The following is a 16,891-nucleotide window of genomic DNA, read 5'->3' as shown; positions in this document are numbered from 1 at the left end:
GATAGGTGGAATTTAAGAAACAAAACAGAGGATCATAGGGGAAGACAGGAAAAAACAAAACAAGACGGAACCAGAGAGGGAGGCAAACCATAAGAGACTCTTAATCCTAAGAAACAAACTGAGGGGGTGCCTGGGTGGCTCAGTTGGTTAAGCGACTGCCTTCGGCTCAGGTCATGATCCTGGAGTCCTGGGATCGAGTCCCACATGGGGCTCCCTGCTCAGCAGGGAGTCTGCTTCTCCCTCTGACCCTCTTCCCTCTCGTGCTCTCTATCTCTCATTCTCTCTCTCGCAAATAAATAAAATCTTTAAAATAAAAAGAAACAAACTGAGGGTTGCTGGAGGGGAGAAGGGGTGAAGGGATGGGGTAACTGGGTGATGGACATTAAGGAGGGCATGTGATGTAATGAGCACCGGGTGTTATATAAGACTGATGAATCACAGGCCTGTAGCTCTGAAATCAGTAATACATTATGTTAATTAATTGAATTAAATAACAAATGTTTTAGAAGGTCCTCTGAAACATCCGGACCATTCTGAATCTTTGTGACCATTCCTAACCCCAGAGTGGGAGCCAGCAACTTCAAGGCATGAATCTGAACTGTAAGATGAACACAGAGATACCCGCATTCCTATCATGTGTCACCTACAGAAAGCAACACACATTCAGAGGATCTCATTGACACTGAAGTTAAAACTTCAACTCTAGATTTAGAAGAGCTTCTAGTAGGAGAGAGATGAGAAATTAATTGAACCGTTCCTCCCATAATTACTAATTTAAATGTGTAAAGTATCACTGTTTTTCCCTTTATTCAAAGTTCTGCCTTTATTCCTTTCTTTAAGTGCTGGTAAAAATATCTAGGGGCGGGGCGGGTGTGGGTGCTGACTGGCTCAGTCCGAAGAGGTTGCTGCTCTGGGTCATGAGTTGGAGCCCCACTTTCGGTGCAGAGATTACTTAAATAGATAAACTTTAAAAAGACTTATCTAGAGTCATTTCTGCTTTTGTTCCTTTTTGGATTTTTTTTTTAACTGAAGTTAAACATACCCACAGTACAGTGCACAAATCTTAAGTGTACAGCCTGATGCATTTAGCATATGGAAAACAAGTGATCTGTTCTCTTTGCGTCTGTGTCCTCATCTGTTAGGTGACTTAGTGAGGCAGCAGTTCTCAGAGATTTCTTCCAAGCCAATGACCCCGTCCTGGATGTTGTCATGGAATAGCGCCTCTATCCCTGTTGCAGTGTGTCTTTTTCCACACACCTGATGCCATGGCTCTGCATGGTTGGCCCCAGATAAATCTTTGTTAGGCCGTTTCCCCAGGACGGCCTCTGACACTACCTCCAGAAGCACCCAGCTTTGGGAGCAGGAGGCTGTTGATCAAAGAGCCCACAGCACGGCCACAGTCATCAAAGTGAGCACAGGGCCTGGCTAATGCGAATCAGGGAAGCCATCCCCACCACACCGGTAAGTGAGCACATGACGAAGGGTTAGTAGATATTTACTGGATGGTTGGAGGAGTGAATGGATCTCAATTCCAAATCCTTCAGGGAGACAAAAAGAACTAAACAAAGAAGAAAGCTGATTCTCAGGTAATCAGGCTGTTGTCTTGACAGGAAAGAGGATTCCCTGGCCATCCAGCCTGATGCATATTGTTCAGATCAATCTCCAGTTTCACTGTAGTGTAACCGCGCGATCAAACTGCTTGGAAATCCTCTGGAGTCCACCATCTTGCTTTAAGCTGTAAGGAAACCAGAGCATTTATAAATTGTTTGCCGAAGGGTTTGTTTTATGCCTGATAATGTTAGATCGGCTGGGGAAAAAGCATGTGTATCAGTTAAGATGCTTTGGACAGCAATCCATCTTGTTAAGGCAACTTAACAAGGTGTCCCAAAGTAGGCAATTCCAAAGCTCAGTTGTATCAACAAGGACTTGTGCCTTTATTCACGCCTGTCAACTGCTTATAATACCCACGCTCACAGAAGATGGCCAGAGCAGCAGCCCTCACACAAGTCCAAGAGCAAGAAGAAAGGGCAGCATGGTAGCACTTTCTCCCCACCTTTCAGCAGCACAAATCCACAGGTAGTCAGACCAATCCCTGGCAAGCAGGAAAGGCATGGTTGCAGTAACAGTTATCCTCTGGGATTGAGTCATGGTCACCAATTAACTGTCCAAAATCAGGGCTCTTTGAGCATGGAAGGAGAAGAAGACATGAATTATGAGTGAGCAACCGGCACGTTCTCTATAGCATGGTCCCATTGGCCGTCATTGGCAATCATCCAGGCCAATCCAAATTCAACTAAATAAATTATTTTTTAACTTTAAATAATCCACTTCCACAGTAAAATTGGATGATAGCCATTGACCAGGCAACCAAGGGCTCTGCATAGAAAGCCCTAGTGGCTTCTAGAGGCCATTGGTGACAATGAAGGCCTTTTGCTCTGTTTACCACAGATTCTCTCCAGCAAATGTAGAGACTTGATAAGTGTGTCGGCCTCTTCCTGGGTAAAGGTCATGACTCTCAGAGAAAGCAGCTCATTGTGTGGCCTGGCAGAACAGACATCACTTGTTTTCTCTTAGTAAAACTCAGCAGTCTGGGACCAGAACTGAGTACCCTTCAACTTCCCTTGCTAGCTCCACCTCAAGAGCACACCCACATGAGCCTGGATAAATGGCCCTGTGAGGGAGGCATGTGGGGGTGGGCAATGACCCTGGGAGGGCCAGAGGTTGAGGGCAAGGGGTGATTTCCCAGGAAGTACCAAAAATGTCACCTAAGAGGCTCATGTACTAACAATTAGCCTTTTATTCCCACCCTTTCTCTGCAGTTATGCGGGCAGGACCAAGGCTACCCTGGGATGTACTGTGTGTGTGTGTGTGTGTGTGTGTGTGTGTGTGTGTGTGTGTGTGTGAGAGATCAGGATTGGTGTGTGTGCATGAGTAGGAGGGAAGTGGCAGGGCCAGAGGTCCAGAGAGTGAGTTGTACCTGTTGTGATTAATTCACCCCCGGGGATCACCCTGAGTCCACACAGTGCCACTCTTTTCCCTCCCAAACGTGGGACCCGTTTGGGTCTGGGACCTGGGCCTGGGACCCACCCGTGTGTGCTGGATCATTGTCACTGTCATGGGCTCTCTTGGCCTCTTTTCTACCTTCTTTGGTGTTCTGCTGTCTCCCTCATCCTTTCTCCTCCTGTCCACATTTGCCTGCAATACTTCCCCCGAAAACACGATATGTGTTCTAGAGGCACACAAGATCATTTCAGGGACACAAACACAAACATATTCATAGTGGGTTTTTTTAAGATTTCATTTATTTATTTGACACAGAGAGAAAGAGAGAGAGCACAAGCAGGGGGAGCTGCAGGGAGGCAGAGGGAGAGGAAGAAGCAAACTCCCGACAGAGCAAGGAGCCCGATGCGGGGCTCGATCCCGGGACCCTGGGATCATGACCTGAGCCAAAGGCAGCCGCTTAACCTACTGAGCCATCCAGGCACCCCACATTTTTATAGTTTAATGGATATGCGTTTATTTCACTCGTCATTACGAAAAACAATTGTATATTGGCCCTGAGAATTCCATTGGTTCTTGAGTTCTTCCTCCAGGAAAGGAGTGTTGAACTCCCCCTAGAGGCTAGAGGAAAACAAGGCCCCGATGAATTTGAATAGCATCTTGGAACCTAAAAGCCAGTGGTTTCACTATTAAAAAATCATTTCTTTGGGCTCCTAATCCAGTGCTTCTCTCTCCACATTATACTTCCGTTAAATGTATCCGTCTCATCTAGAACACTTTCTTTTTTCCTATTAACAAAAATCTTCTTGTAAATTGCTCAGTGGAAATAACTGCTTTCTAAAGGACAATGTAGGGAGCTGGTAATTTCTGGTTCTTCCCTGATTTCTCGTTCCACTTTCGTCTCAGTTCTCTTAACAAAGCTCTAAATATCTTTCTTTTAATTTCCTCATCCAGGAAATTACAGGACATTACCGATATTTTAATGAGTTCTTAGTTAAGAATCTCAAAGGTAATAGCTATCTGTAGCCTGGTTTCAAAGAAAGTTGAATTGAAATTAAATTCCAATGTCCCCAATATGAAGCTCCATCATATACAAGATTACAGAGCTCACATTTCTGTGCCAATCTTTTTTATAAATTCCTCTTTTCTCATTGCAGACTCAATGTAACTGAGACATCTAGTGTCCAGTCCTAAGAAAAACAAATTTCTACTGATTTTGATTTTAAAGAATTCACCAAATCTGTTTTATGGTAATTGTGAGCAAAGCTATGAATTTCCCCCCCTCCTTAATTTCAGAAAACTTCTTCATGGTGCTTTCTGGGCTTAACCCTCTTCCAGGTGAAAATTATTTTCATATCACACATGCTCACAAAAAGTTTCCCAAATTGAATGTTCTTGTTACAACAGTGTTGCCATTCACATGGATAAAATCCATCCCTTGAATCCCGTCCCTCCTCCTCCGACTTTTAAAGCAGTTGGCCCAGATAGAAATTGCCTCTTTAACAAACAAACAAACACCCAAAAGCACAGAACTTGGAGAGCTTCCAGGTTGGCAAACATAGCTGTGCAGGGAGAGTGGTGCGTGCCCAACGAGGGCATGCAAGCTTCATGCCCTTTTTTCTGAACCTTGCCCTAAGTATCTCTTCCATTTGGCTGTTCCTTAACTATACCTTTTATAATAAATAGTAATCTAGGGGCGCCTGGGTGGCTCAGTTGGTTAAGCGACTGCCTTCGGCTCAGGTCATGATCCTGGAGTCCCTGGATCGAGTCCCGCATCGGGCTCCCTGCTCAGCAGGGAGTATGCTTCTCCCTCTGACCCTCCCCACTCTCTCATTCTTTCTCTCTCAAATAAATAAATAAAATCTTTAAAAAATAAATAAATAAATAGTAATCTAGTTAAGTGAAAAAAAATGTTTCTCTTCTTCAGTGGCGTTTGAGTCTACTAAGGTCATGCCTTGTTTCTGGATTTCTGGTCACTTAAGTATACATATAAACAAGGTATTTCAATTATTGTGTACATATACAAAATATATGTATTATATAAAATATATTGTCTTATGAACTATAAAATCAGAAAATATTTTATAGTATAAAATATATAATATATAAATATATATATATGCAAATAACATATTCATTTTATCACATAATGAATAATATTTTCATACCATGATAACTTTAAGTGGAATGTATCTTAACTATGACACCAAAAGCAAAAGCAACAACAAAAAATAAATAGATTGGACATCATCAAAATTAAAAACTTTTGTGCTTCAAAGGACATTACTGAGAAGATGAAAAGAGAATCCTCAGAATGGCGCAAAATATTTAAAAATCATACATCTGATATAGGACATATCTAAAGTGCAATTACAACTCAATAATAAAAAGACATATAACCCAATTTTTAAATGGGCAAATGATTTATGCGGACATTTTTTCAAAGAAAAGATACAAATGGCTGACAAGTCCATGAAAAGATGCTCAACACCAGTAATCATCAGGGAAATGCACATCAAAACCACAATGAGATACCACTTCACATCCACTAGAATCGCTATAATCAAAAAAACAGATAATAACAAGGTTAGGGAGCGTGTAGAGAAATTGGAGTCAATTTCAGCAGTGCAGAAATATGCACTGCTGGTGGGAATGTAAAATGGTGCAACTTTTTTGGAAAAAATCCTGCAGTTCCTCAAAATATTAAACATAGAGGGATGCCTGGGCGGCTCAGACGGTTAAGCGTCTGCCTTCGGCTCGGGTCATGATCCCAGGGTCCTGGGATCAAGCCCCACATCGGGCTCCCTGCACGGAGCCTGCTTCTCCCTCTCCCTCTGCCTGCCACTCCCCCTGTTCGTGCTCTCTCTCTGTCAAATAAAACATAAAAAGTCTTTTTAAAAAATATTAAACATAGAATTACTATAGGACCCAGCAATTCCACTCCTAGGTATATACTCGAGAGAATTGGAAAGTATATGCCTGCACACAGACTTGTACGCCAGTGTTCATGGCTGCATAATTCATAATGGCCAAAAAATAAACAACCCACATGCCCGTCCCTGATGAAAGGATAAATAAAATGTGGTGTAACCACACTGCAGAATATTATTCAGCCATACAAATGAAGTAATCATGCATGCTACGACATGGATGAACCTTGAAAACATTATGCCAGGTAAAAGAAGCCAGACACAGAAGATTACATAGTGCATGATGCCATTTATATAAAGTGTCCAGAGTAGGCAAATCTTTAATGATAGAAAGTAGATTAGTGATTGGTTAGGGCTGCTTGGGGGGAAATGGAGAGTGACTCCTAACAGGTATGGGGTTTCCTTTTGGGGTAAGGAAAATGTTATAAAATTGATTGTGATGGTGGTTGTAGAATTCTGATACTAAAAAGCATTGAATGACACACATTAAGTGAGTGAATTGTATGGTATACAAATTATATCTCAATAAAACTGTTACAAAGAAGTTCATTAGAAGTAATAAGATATTTTAAATAATCAGCAAAATTATTTTTAAAATGCACAGTAACCCATACCCTGAAAATCTTTGTAACGTTTATTTCTACCCATCTTGCAAAGGCTAAGGCAACCTCCCTGGATGTCTCCACAAAGGAATTTGTAGGGATTACTGCTGAAGTTAATCCTAGACTGTGGCTCCTTCAGGTGAAAATAAAACTCATTTATTCTAGAAAGAAGAAACCAAGTTCTCTACTTCAGAGGGAGGAAAGACCTCAGAAATAAATCAACCAATCACATTAAGTAGAAAAAGGACATGAGAAAGGTGAATAAATTAGAAACCACACTATGGCCTTGGCCAAGCCATGTTAACTTCTCTGAGCCCAGCTGCTGCCTCTGTTAATGGGACTGATAACCCTACACGCGGATTTCACACCAGGTTGCCACAGGGCTTTTGCAAAGGTCAGAGGATTGTCTGCCAATAACGGTGACTTACTGCCCCAGTTTGCCAAGTTTCCCAGTTTTGAAACCAACGTAGTCCCCAGAAAACCTAGATGAGTTGGGTATCTCACTACCAATTGAATATTAACGTCGAAAGTAGATTTTGGAGCACGGAAAGAAATACACATGTTAACGGGTGTCTGAGTCAATATTCAGTTCATTTAAGTTTAAGTTAGAAAAATGTAAGCTTAAAGTCACCTATAAACAGTTTTTCTATTCATATATATGTTTAAAAGTATAAAAATAATTCTCTCCCATCTTTGAACTAATGTTAATTAACATAAATTTAAAAGATTATATTCCTCTGTCGAGTAACTATTTATATAAATTGACCTAACTAAATACCCAGAAACATTTAAAACATTTACAAATTTCATGTCAGATCCTCTCAGACATTTCAGTTATCCCATAAAACTGTTATAAATTCAACAAACAAGGGGCGCCTGGGTGGCTCAGTTGGTTAAGAATCTGACTCTTGATTTTGGCTCAGGTCTTGATCTCATGATTGTGAGATGGAGCCCCACATCAGGCTCTGTGCCTAGCTCGTCGTCTGCTTAAGATTCTCTCTCCCTCTCCCTCTCCCTCTTCTCCTCTCCTCTGCACACTCCTTCTCTCTCTCTCAAATAAATAAATCTTTTTTAAAAATTCAACAACCAAAATCTTGCTAAATCCAAACAATCATCAGAACTAAAAGGCAACCTACAGAATGGGAAAAGATGTTTGCAAATGACATATCAGACAAAGGGTTAGTATCCAAAAATATAGAGAACTTATACAACTCAATAACCCCCAAACAAATAATCCAACTAAAAAATGGGCAGAAGACACGAACAGATACTTCTCCAAAGAAGACATACAGATGGCTAACAGATACATGAAGAGATGTTCATCGTCACTTACCATCAGGGAAATGCAAATCAAAACTACAATGAGATATCACCTCACACCTGTCAGAATGGCTAACATCAACAACACAAGAAACAACGGGTGTTGGCGAGGTTGTGGAGAAAAAGGAACACTCATGAACTGTTGGTGGGAATGCAAACTGGTACAGCCACTCTGGACAACAGAATGGAGGTTCCTCAAAAAGTTAAAAATAGAACTACCTTATGCAATTGCACTATTGGGTATTCACCCAAAAAATACAAAAACACTAATTCAAAGGGATACAAGCACCCCTGTTTATAGCAGCATGATTGACAATAGCCAAGATATGGAAGCATTCCAAGTGCCCATCAATTAATGACTGGATAAAGATGATGTTGTAGGTGTATACAGTGGAATATTATTCAGCGATAAAAAGAATGAAATCTTGGGCACCTGGGTGGCTCAGTTGGTTAAGCGACTGCCTTCGGCTCCGGTCATGATCCTGGAGTCCCCGGATGGAGTCCCACATCGGGCTCCCTGCTCAGCAGGGAGTCTGCTTCTCCCTCTGACCCTCCGCCTCTCATGTGCTCTCTATCTTTCATTCTCTCTCTCTCAAATAAATAAAATTTAAAAAAAAATGAAATCTTGCCATTTGCAATGACGTGGGTGGAGCTAGAGAGTATTATGCTAAGCGAAATAAGTCAGAGAAAGACGAATACCATATGACTTCATTCACATGTGGAATTTAAGAAACAAAACAAATGAGCAAAGGGAGAAAAAAGAAAAATCAAGAAACAGACTCTTAATTATGGAGAACAAACTGGTAGTTACCAGAGAGAGGTGGGTGGGGGATGGGTGAAAGAGGTGATAGAGATTAGGCAGTGCACTTGTGATCAGCGGATGAGGTATGGAAGTGTTGAATCACTATATTGTTCACCTGAAACTAATATAACACTGTATGTTAACTAATCAGAATTAGTTAAAAATAAAAAATTAGTTAAAAAATAAAAAATATTTGCTAGAAAAAAATCTTGCTAAATCCACCAAAAAGTGATAATACATTAAATAAAACTTACTGATGTAGTAAATTAAATTTACTTAACATTCAAATTCTGTTTACAAACTTTATTATCTTAGTTTCTAATGAAAATCTCTTAATTTATCCAATAGAATAAATAACAGATTATAATGATTATACAACTTATATTTTCTTTAAGATTTTATTTATTTATTTGAGAGAGAGGGCGAGCACAGAGGGAGAGGGAGAAGCAGACTCCTTGCCGAGCAGGGAGCCCGATGCAGCACTTGATCCCAGGATCCCGAGATCATGACCTGAGCTGAAGGCAGACACTTAACCAAACTGAGCCACCTGGGCGCCCCATACAACCACTTATATTTAACTCTAGTGTCTAATAGTATGAACTGTTGATGGGAATGATTTACTTTATCATGCCCAACTTTTTTTTCTATCTTCCTGCAAAGGTAGTTTATCCAAACCAGTTGCAGAGCTGCAATCTCAAATGAGAAGATGAACCCAGGACCCAGGATGCCCTCCACTGAGATGCTAACTCAGCACCCATTAATACTTAGTCTCCTTTTAGAGTATGTGACTGTCTAAGCCCATGTGTTCCTTTCCCCAATTTCTACCTTAATCTCTTACGTAACTTTCAATTTTCTGATTTGAATTAAAGGGATCCTGAATCCTATTTATAATCAACCAACCTGTTGGTAAACAATCCTGGTTTCAGTGAAGAGATTTTTTTTCCCCTTCTCTAGTACCTGCCTTAATTGTCTTGTTTTCAAGTATTTTGAAACTTCTTGATGAACAATATTATAGGAGATACCCTTTAGAACATTTAAAAGCTTTGCAATATAAGGAAATAGGAACTTATAAATGTCACTGCCATTATTATTTGGTCAACATTGATTAGCTCCTCTATATCAATTCTTAATAAATACTTGTTGAATAAGATGTAAGGAGGTAGGGGCTCCTGGGTGGCTCAGTCGTTAAGCGGCTGCCTTCGTCTCAGGTCATGGTCCCAGGGTCCTGGGATCGAGCCCCGTGTTGGGCTCCCTGCTCAGCGGGAAGCCTGCTTCTCCCTCTCCCACTCCCCCTGCTTGTGTTCCCTTGCTCACTGTGTCTCTCTTTGTCAAATAAATAAACAAAATCTTAAAAAAAAAAGATGTAAGGAGGTAAATCAAAATTCTATTCATTGTATTTTGAGAAATGGCTAGATGATTCTAACAGTTCATCTGGAAGAAAAAACAAACAAGAATAGGTAAGAATAGTTTCAAAGAGAATAGTAATGAGGAAGACTTAGATATTAAAAGTTATTAAATAGTTATTGTGGTCAAATATATGTGGTATTGGCACAGTAATTGACAGGCTGCTTAAGGGAACAGAAATGTGGGGTGCCCGGATGGCTCAGTGGGTTGAGCATCCCACTCTTGATTTCCACTCAGATCATGATCTCAGGGTGGTGAAATCAAGCCCTGCACTGGGCTCTGCCCTGAATGTGGAGCCTGCTTAAGATTCTCTCTCCCTTACTCTCTGGCCCTCCCCACCATTTGTGCGCATGCTCTCTCTCTCTCAAATTTTAAATAAAAAAGGGAACAAATGAAAGTCATAAAATTGGTAATTACATATAAGATTATGTAGGTTACAACAAAAGAAGGAACACAAACCATTGAACGGTAAATGGTCTCTTAAACAAATGGTGTTGAGATTATTGCCTATCTGGGGGAAATGTGAAGTTTGGTTCCAACAATATGCTAAAGTAAATTTCAAATGAATTAAAGAGTACAATGGAAAAAATAAAATTAGACAAAATAAAAACTAAGTGCATCTGTATCTGATCTTTAAACAGAAAAGATATTTTCAGCCCCAAAGTGATGACAACAATTATCACAAAGGATAAGATTGAGGATGGATCCATAAATATTGACAATTTCTATGTGATGAAAATACTACAAACAAGGCTACACACACACACACACACAAAGTAGAAATATCAGTACATCATATACAGACGCAAAAAGAAAACATCCTTCCCTTCCCATCTCTCCAAATAAAAGGATCATATAGAGGTTCCATTTCTGATATGGAACCAGGAGACAGAAAAGGAAAGAAAAGACAAAATATCAAATACCAAAACACAGAACTTTAAAAAAGAGTTTGGGAATCTGTCTGCAAGTAGAGCTAACAAGCCAACAATTCCACTTTTACACTGGCATAATAAACCCACTGAGAAGAGACCAGGGGTACTCAACGTCACTTGAGTCAATAAGCCTTTCTCCTAAAATGGGCAAATAGGCCAAGGTGTGCATATGCATTTGACACATAGTGTTTAAAAATATGTGTCCCTATGAAGCATAATTAGTAACATCTTTGGCCAAGATTCTGTTAACCATTATGTTCATGCTTTTCCAGCATAATAACAGATGTTTACAATAATGACTGAGGAACTGCATGTTATTGAAGTTTCTGTCCAATAATCTTCTATCACTGAAAGTGTTGCCACACCATCACTGTCGAATGTACTTTCTATCACAAATATTTGTGTCTGTGAGTGACTCATATGTAGCACACAAGGTAATTTTATTAATTGTCCCATTCCCTGACTACAGTTGTGCAATAGATATTTGACTACGGTTTATTACAGAAGATTCCTTTATCTGAAATGTAGACAATGGCATTAAACACAGCTACTATTTAAGAGAGAAAAGGTAAGAAAACAGTAAGTTTGGCCTTGGAAAAGCAGCCAAATTTAAAAATGCAAAACATTGTAAAATGCCAGAAAAGATCCTGGATCAGCAAAAGTTAGATAGGACTACCATATGTTTACTTGTAACGAGCTATGTCATTGGGTAAAAAGCTGGATGTTCTGTTTTACCCAACAGGTGGCACTGCACTAGCACTGTGCCTCAGGAACGCGAGCTGGGGAGAAAGGCTGCCCCAACCACCAAGACCACTTCCTGGAGCAGTGATCACGGGATCCAGTATTCGGCTGTGTTTGATTGTGGCCTTCGAGAACCTTGCTCTGTCACAAAACATAACCCAGGATCCCACACAAAGAGACACTTAGCAAAGTGTACTTGATGAGGATGATTCTAATCTTTCTTCCTAGAGGTAAATTCATTTACTCATTCACTCATTTACTCCGTCAGTAAATATTTACTGAGTACCTATCATAGATCGGGCCCCAGGCTTGGTACTGGAGATATAATAGTGAAGGACCCTTTGCTTTTGGACCTTACGGCCTAGCGGAGGAAACAAACATTACTGAAATGCTGACATTAATGAAATAATTACTTACTATGGTAAGTGAGCCAAAGGAAAAGTACAAACCATATAAAGGTACAGACATTAGGACAAGGTGAATCAAGACAGAAAGAGGGCATCAATAGGAACTAAGCTCTGTACAGAATAAGACAGGAATTGTCTAAAATGTTAAAACCTACCCTGTGCATATCTATTAAGTTATTGGGAGTATCTGTGACCCTCTTAAAAATCACCCCTGCCATGGTAACCAACAGACACAATAACCAACAGACAGAGAAAAATGCCCCATTCAGCTCCCATGAAATGTTACACTGAAGCCAAAGTATGGATGGCCTCCATCCTTTCTCTCCAAAATCCCTTTACTTCCTCTAGCCCCTCTCCCTCAAAATGCAGTAATTTCATCAGAGGCTGCACATAACCTATAACTTCAATTTCCCAAATATGGTTTTTCTTTTTTTTTTTTAAGATTTTATTTATTTATTTGGGAGAGAGAATGAGAGAGAGAGAGAGAGGGCATGAGAGGGGGTTGGGTCAGAGGGAGAAGCAGACTCGCCGCTGAGCAGGGAGCCCGATGCGGGACTCGATCCCAGGACTCCAGGATCATGACCTGAGCCGAAGGCAGGCGCTTAACCAACTGAGCCACCCAGGCGCCCGTAAACATGGTTTTTCTTCGTGGTAGTTCCCTTCTCATGAAGCAGCCAGAAACCCTAACTCTCTCAAAGCTGACATTCTAGTTTCTCACCCTGTTACTCAAGGATCTCCATGACATGCTCTAAATTCCTTTCAGTCCTGCTCCCCACTGGCCCCCGACGCAAATCCAGTGGGCAAAGAAGTATAACCACCACCACTGGAATAGACCTTGCCTATCTCTCTTTCCTGCCTCTGTTCCATGCCTTTCCCTCATGCCATTCCTGGCCACTGAAGTGGCTTTCTCTCTTGTCAATAAATGATGCCTTCCTTAAAACAAAATCACCGGGCGCCTGGGTGGCTCAGTTGGTTAAGCGACTGCCTTCGGCTCAGGTCATGATCCTGGAGTCCCGGGATCGAGTCCCACATCGGGCTCCCTGCTCAGCAGGGAGTCTGCTTCTCCCTCTGACCCTCTTCCCTCTTGTGCTTTCTATCTCTCATTCTCTCTCTCTCAAATAAATAAATAAGATCTTTAAAAAAAAAAAAATCACCGGGCGCCTGGGTGGCTCAGATGGTTAAGCGTCTGCCTTCGGCTCAGGTCATGATCCCAGGGTCCTGGGATCGAGTCCCGCGTCGGGCTCCCTGCTCCTTAGGAGCCTGCTTCTCCCTCTGCCCCTCTCTCTCTCTCTCTCTCTCTCTCTCTGTCTTTCATGAATAAATACATAAAATCTTTAAAAAAAAATCACCAACTTTTTAGGTGTTAAAAGTCCTTTAAAAAAAAAATCAATGATATAAATAGTGGCTTGTTTCTAACATTTTGCTTGGCAAAATAAAAAGTCGATAACCCTACATTGGTCCTCACATTAAAAACATTTTATTACATGGATCTTTTGACTTGTAGAGTCAGAGAAACACGACCCTACAAAGAAGTCTCCCTTTGCAAGGCCTGGCCTGACTCCATTTGAGAGAAAATGGGAGGACTGTCCCAGGCCTGAGGGCTCTGTAAGTTCAGGCCAAGAGACACTGAGGATAGCAAAGAGCCCTTTCTCCTCTCTGTTAAGATTTGCCCTCAGAATTCTGGTTTCCTGTCTGAGGACCTACGTCTTCTTCCGGCCATTCACTGGACAGACGTGGTCTACCCACAGGGCTGTGGTCTCAGCCTTGCAGGCCTCAGTGCAACGACCGCATTAGAACATGACATGTGGTAGGAAGAACTATCAATGTATATAATGGTGATAATAGAGTTTTGGAAGTACTCAAATATGCTGCTTTCTCTTATATTTCCTTATGCAGACCTCCTCAGCCCCCCTACTTCCCAAGGTTTCCAGTTGCCTCAGGGAGGCTTAGGGTTGTTCCAGGAGGAATGGAAAGGGAAAGAAAGGGAACGTTAAGTGTCAGCTTCCAAATAAGATTTTTGAAATTTTCATGATCTTAAAAGCTAGACTTTGTAAAAGAGAAAAGATGTTCTAGATTCTTTTCTCTCTCTTGTTAACGTATCAAAAGCCAACTTGATCGTAGAGTTTTACATAGGGAAGTCCTGGAGTAAACGGGAAGAGAAAGAGGAACGCCCACCCTATCAGTTCTAGTGGACTATCTAGGAAAAAAAGGGAGACAGAGGTAGCGGAGGCCTCAGAGGCGAGCCTAATCTCCTTTCTCTTTGATTCCATCCAAAGCAAGGTTTGTGAAGTAGGTGGAGGAAAGGTGGAGGGTTTCTGAAGGCTTCATCTTTGGAACTCTGGGAGGGCCTGGACTCGCAGGTTGGCTGGCACCACCCTGGGAGTGGCTGCCTCAAGATTTAACTCAATAGCATAGCATGATCCGGCTGGGAGAGGAGTAGAATATAATTTCCTGGGCTGTCTCCAGGACCAGTATGGAATAAATTGGACCAACGAGTTCCCATCTGCTCCAGCGAAGAGGCCTGGAAAGTCACTGAGTTGAGAGCCAATGGGCCTCCACAGAGAGGCCAAGGAAAAGGTGAATCAGCAGTAAGACTGGGGGTGGACACCCTAGGCAGGAGCCAGATGGAGGATGTGGGGTCTGTAGCAGCAGCCAGAGCAGAGGCTGAGTCATCAGGGAGCACAAGCAGGCTTTCCAAGGCAGGAGAGACCAGACCTTAGGGACTGTAGTTCCAACCTCAGCGGTGCTCAAAGAACTTCCAGGAATGGGTTGGATACAACCCAGGGAGTGTCCAGACCACCCACCCACAGCAGAAATCAGCAAAGATGTAGAAGATTCTTCATGGACCTGAGGATCCTATCTTTTCTCTGTCCCTGCAGGGTCTTTTAGCCACAGCTCCACCTAAAATCCAGACACCATCTTGAAAAGACAGAAAAGGAGGATGCAGGTACCTAAGAGACTAAGCATGTTTTTACCTCAAGAGAAGAGCCATTTACCTAAAATGTCTATTTAAATTGTGTGCCAGAATATTTTTCTCTCTCTTCAGTGGTTGGAGGCTCACAAGGAAGACAAGAACTATTTTAGAGAAATGAAAATGCTGCATCTTCTTTGCACATTTGTGAGGAGGGTGAAAAAAATCTGCAACCCTTCACACATATGAGTGTTGCCAGCTTTTCCCGGCCTCCTCCCGTTGCTAAATTTGGTGCTGCTTAGCTGCTCAGTTCCTCCCATCCACCCACACCCAACTGTGGAGAAGAGCTTGGAGGGTCCAGACCAGATCTTTGGGACTTTCACTGCAGAATCAGGGGGATGAAAGGGGGAATAGAAGTGGTATAAGCCACATGGGTAGATCGCAAGGAGAAAGAATAAAAAGCAAACTCCTCTTGCAAGAGGCCATAGAGAGCAGGGAGCGTGGATGTGTTCAGAGACATCGTGTAGGACAGGGAGATGGAGGGAGAGGATGGGGGGATGGGAGAGTTCACTATTCGGGAGAAAAAGGGTGAGGAATGGAATGGTTGGATATTAGAGAAGAGGAAAGGGATTTTGGTAAGAGCTTTTCCGGACTGCATCCTTGGATCTCCTTCATATTCCTTGAGATTAAAGGTAGAACTCCTCTCAGGACTTTGCTTTTTTGAACCCTACCCCCTCAGGGTCTGATCCACCTGGCTGGCAGTTTTTTTGTTTTGTTTTTAAAGATTTTATTCATTTGACAGACAGAGAGAGAGAGAGAGCGAGAGCAGGAACCCAAGCAGGGGGAGTGGGAGAGGGAGAAGCAGGCTTCCCGCAGAGCAGGGAGCCCAATGCGGGGCTCAATCCCAGGACCCCGGGACCATGACCTGAGCTGAAGGCAGACGCTTAATGACTGAGCCACCCAGGCGCCCCAGGGCTGGCAGTTTTGACAGGTTTACAAATACATGAGCCTGCCATTTTACAGGCGGTGTATTCATGTAGAGCAGGGGTTCTCAACTGGGGCCGATGATGCCTCTCAGAGACCATTCAGCAAAGTCTGGAGACATTTTTGATGATCACAACTGGGGGATGCTGTTGGCCAGACATGATGCCAAACATCTGACGATGCATAGGACAGTCCCCAACAGCAAAGAATGATCCCAGCCAAAATGTCAGTGGTTCCGTAGGTGAGAAAACCTGACATGGAAAAATGGAGGAAGGGGCAGTTGTTTACCTACATCCTCTCTTCCCAAACACGAATTCTTTTTTTCATTTTGAACACTTTTTTTCAAGTTTATGATATTAATTCTTCAACAGTACTAAATACATACAGTAATAATAGCCAAATCATAGATTTTGGGTTCCTAAAAACCTTTAACTTAAGAGAATTCCTATTGAAGAATTCCAGACCTTATTGAAAAATCAAGTTGAATATTTGGAGGTTTCTAGAAAATTCATGAAAAGTCTTAATACATATTTTTATTCTCAATATAAAATATATAAAATTAGGGGTCCCTGGGTGGCTCAGTTGGTTAAGTGTCTGCCTTAGGCTCAGGTCATGATCCCAGGGTCCCAGGGTCAAGCCCCGCATTGGGCTCCCTGCTCCGCGGGGGCCTGCTTCTCCCTCTCCCTCTGCCTGCCACTCCACCTGCTTGTGCTCTCTCTCTCTCCTCTTTCTGTTAAATAAATAAATAAAGTCTTTAAAAAAAAGAAAAAGAACTCAGAGATAGGACACAGTGCCAAAGGGAGATTGCCACCAGGCCTGGTCCTAGCAAAAATGCCACCTAAAGTAACTGCCTTTATT

The 16,891-nt window shown here is 42.0% G+C and overlaps 1 protein-coding gene across 1 annotated transcript in view; it reads left to right on the top strand.

The window, feature by feature from the left end:
• The window catches only part of ZBTB38 (zinc finger and BTB domain containing 38), a 155,883-nt gene extending 139,289 nt beyond the window's left edge, over window positions 1-16,594 (top strand). Inside the window, exons 6-7 of the transcript XR_012380307.1 lie at window positions 11,733-11,961; window positions 15,018-16,594. The gene's annotated coding sequence lies outside the window, so the exon portion shown is untranslated. The remainder of the gene's footprint in view (window positions 1-11,732; window positions 11,962-15,017) is intronic.
• The last annotated feature ends 297 nt before the right edge of the window (window positions 16,595-16,891 follow it).

This window comes from Callorhinus ursinus, unplaced genomic scaffold (genome assembly GCF_003265705.2).
Source record: "Callorhinus ursinus isolate GAN/ISIS: 27379988/994484 unplaced genomic scaffold, GSC_fseal_2.0 scaffold1, whole genome shotgun sequence".
Lineage (NCBI taxonomy): Eukaryota > Metazoa > Chordata > Mammalia > Carnivora > Otariidae > Callorhinus > Callorhinus ursinus.
The sequence above is the reverse complement of the archived record's forward strand: the minus strand, read 5'-3'. Positions and strand labels throughout refer to the sequence as shown.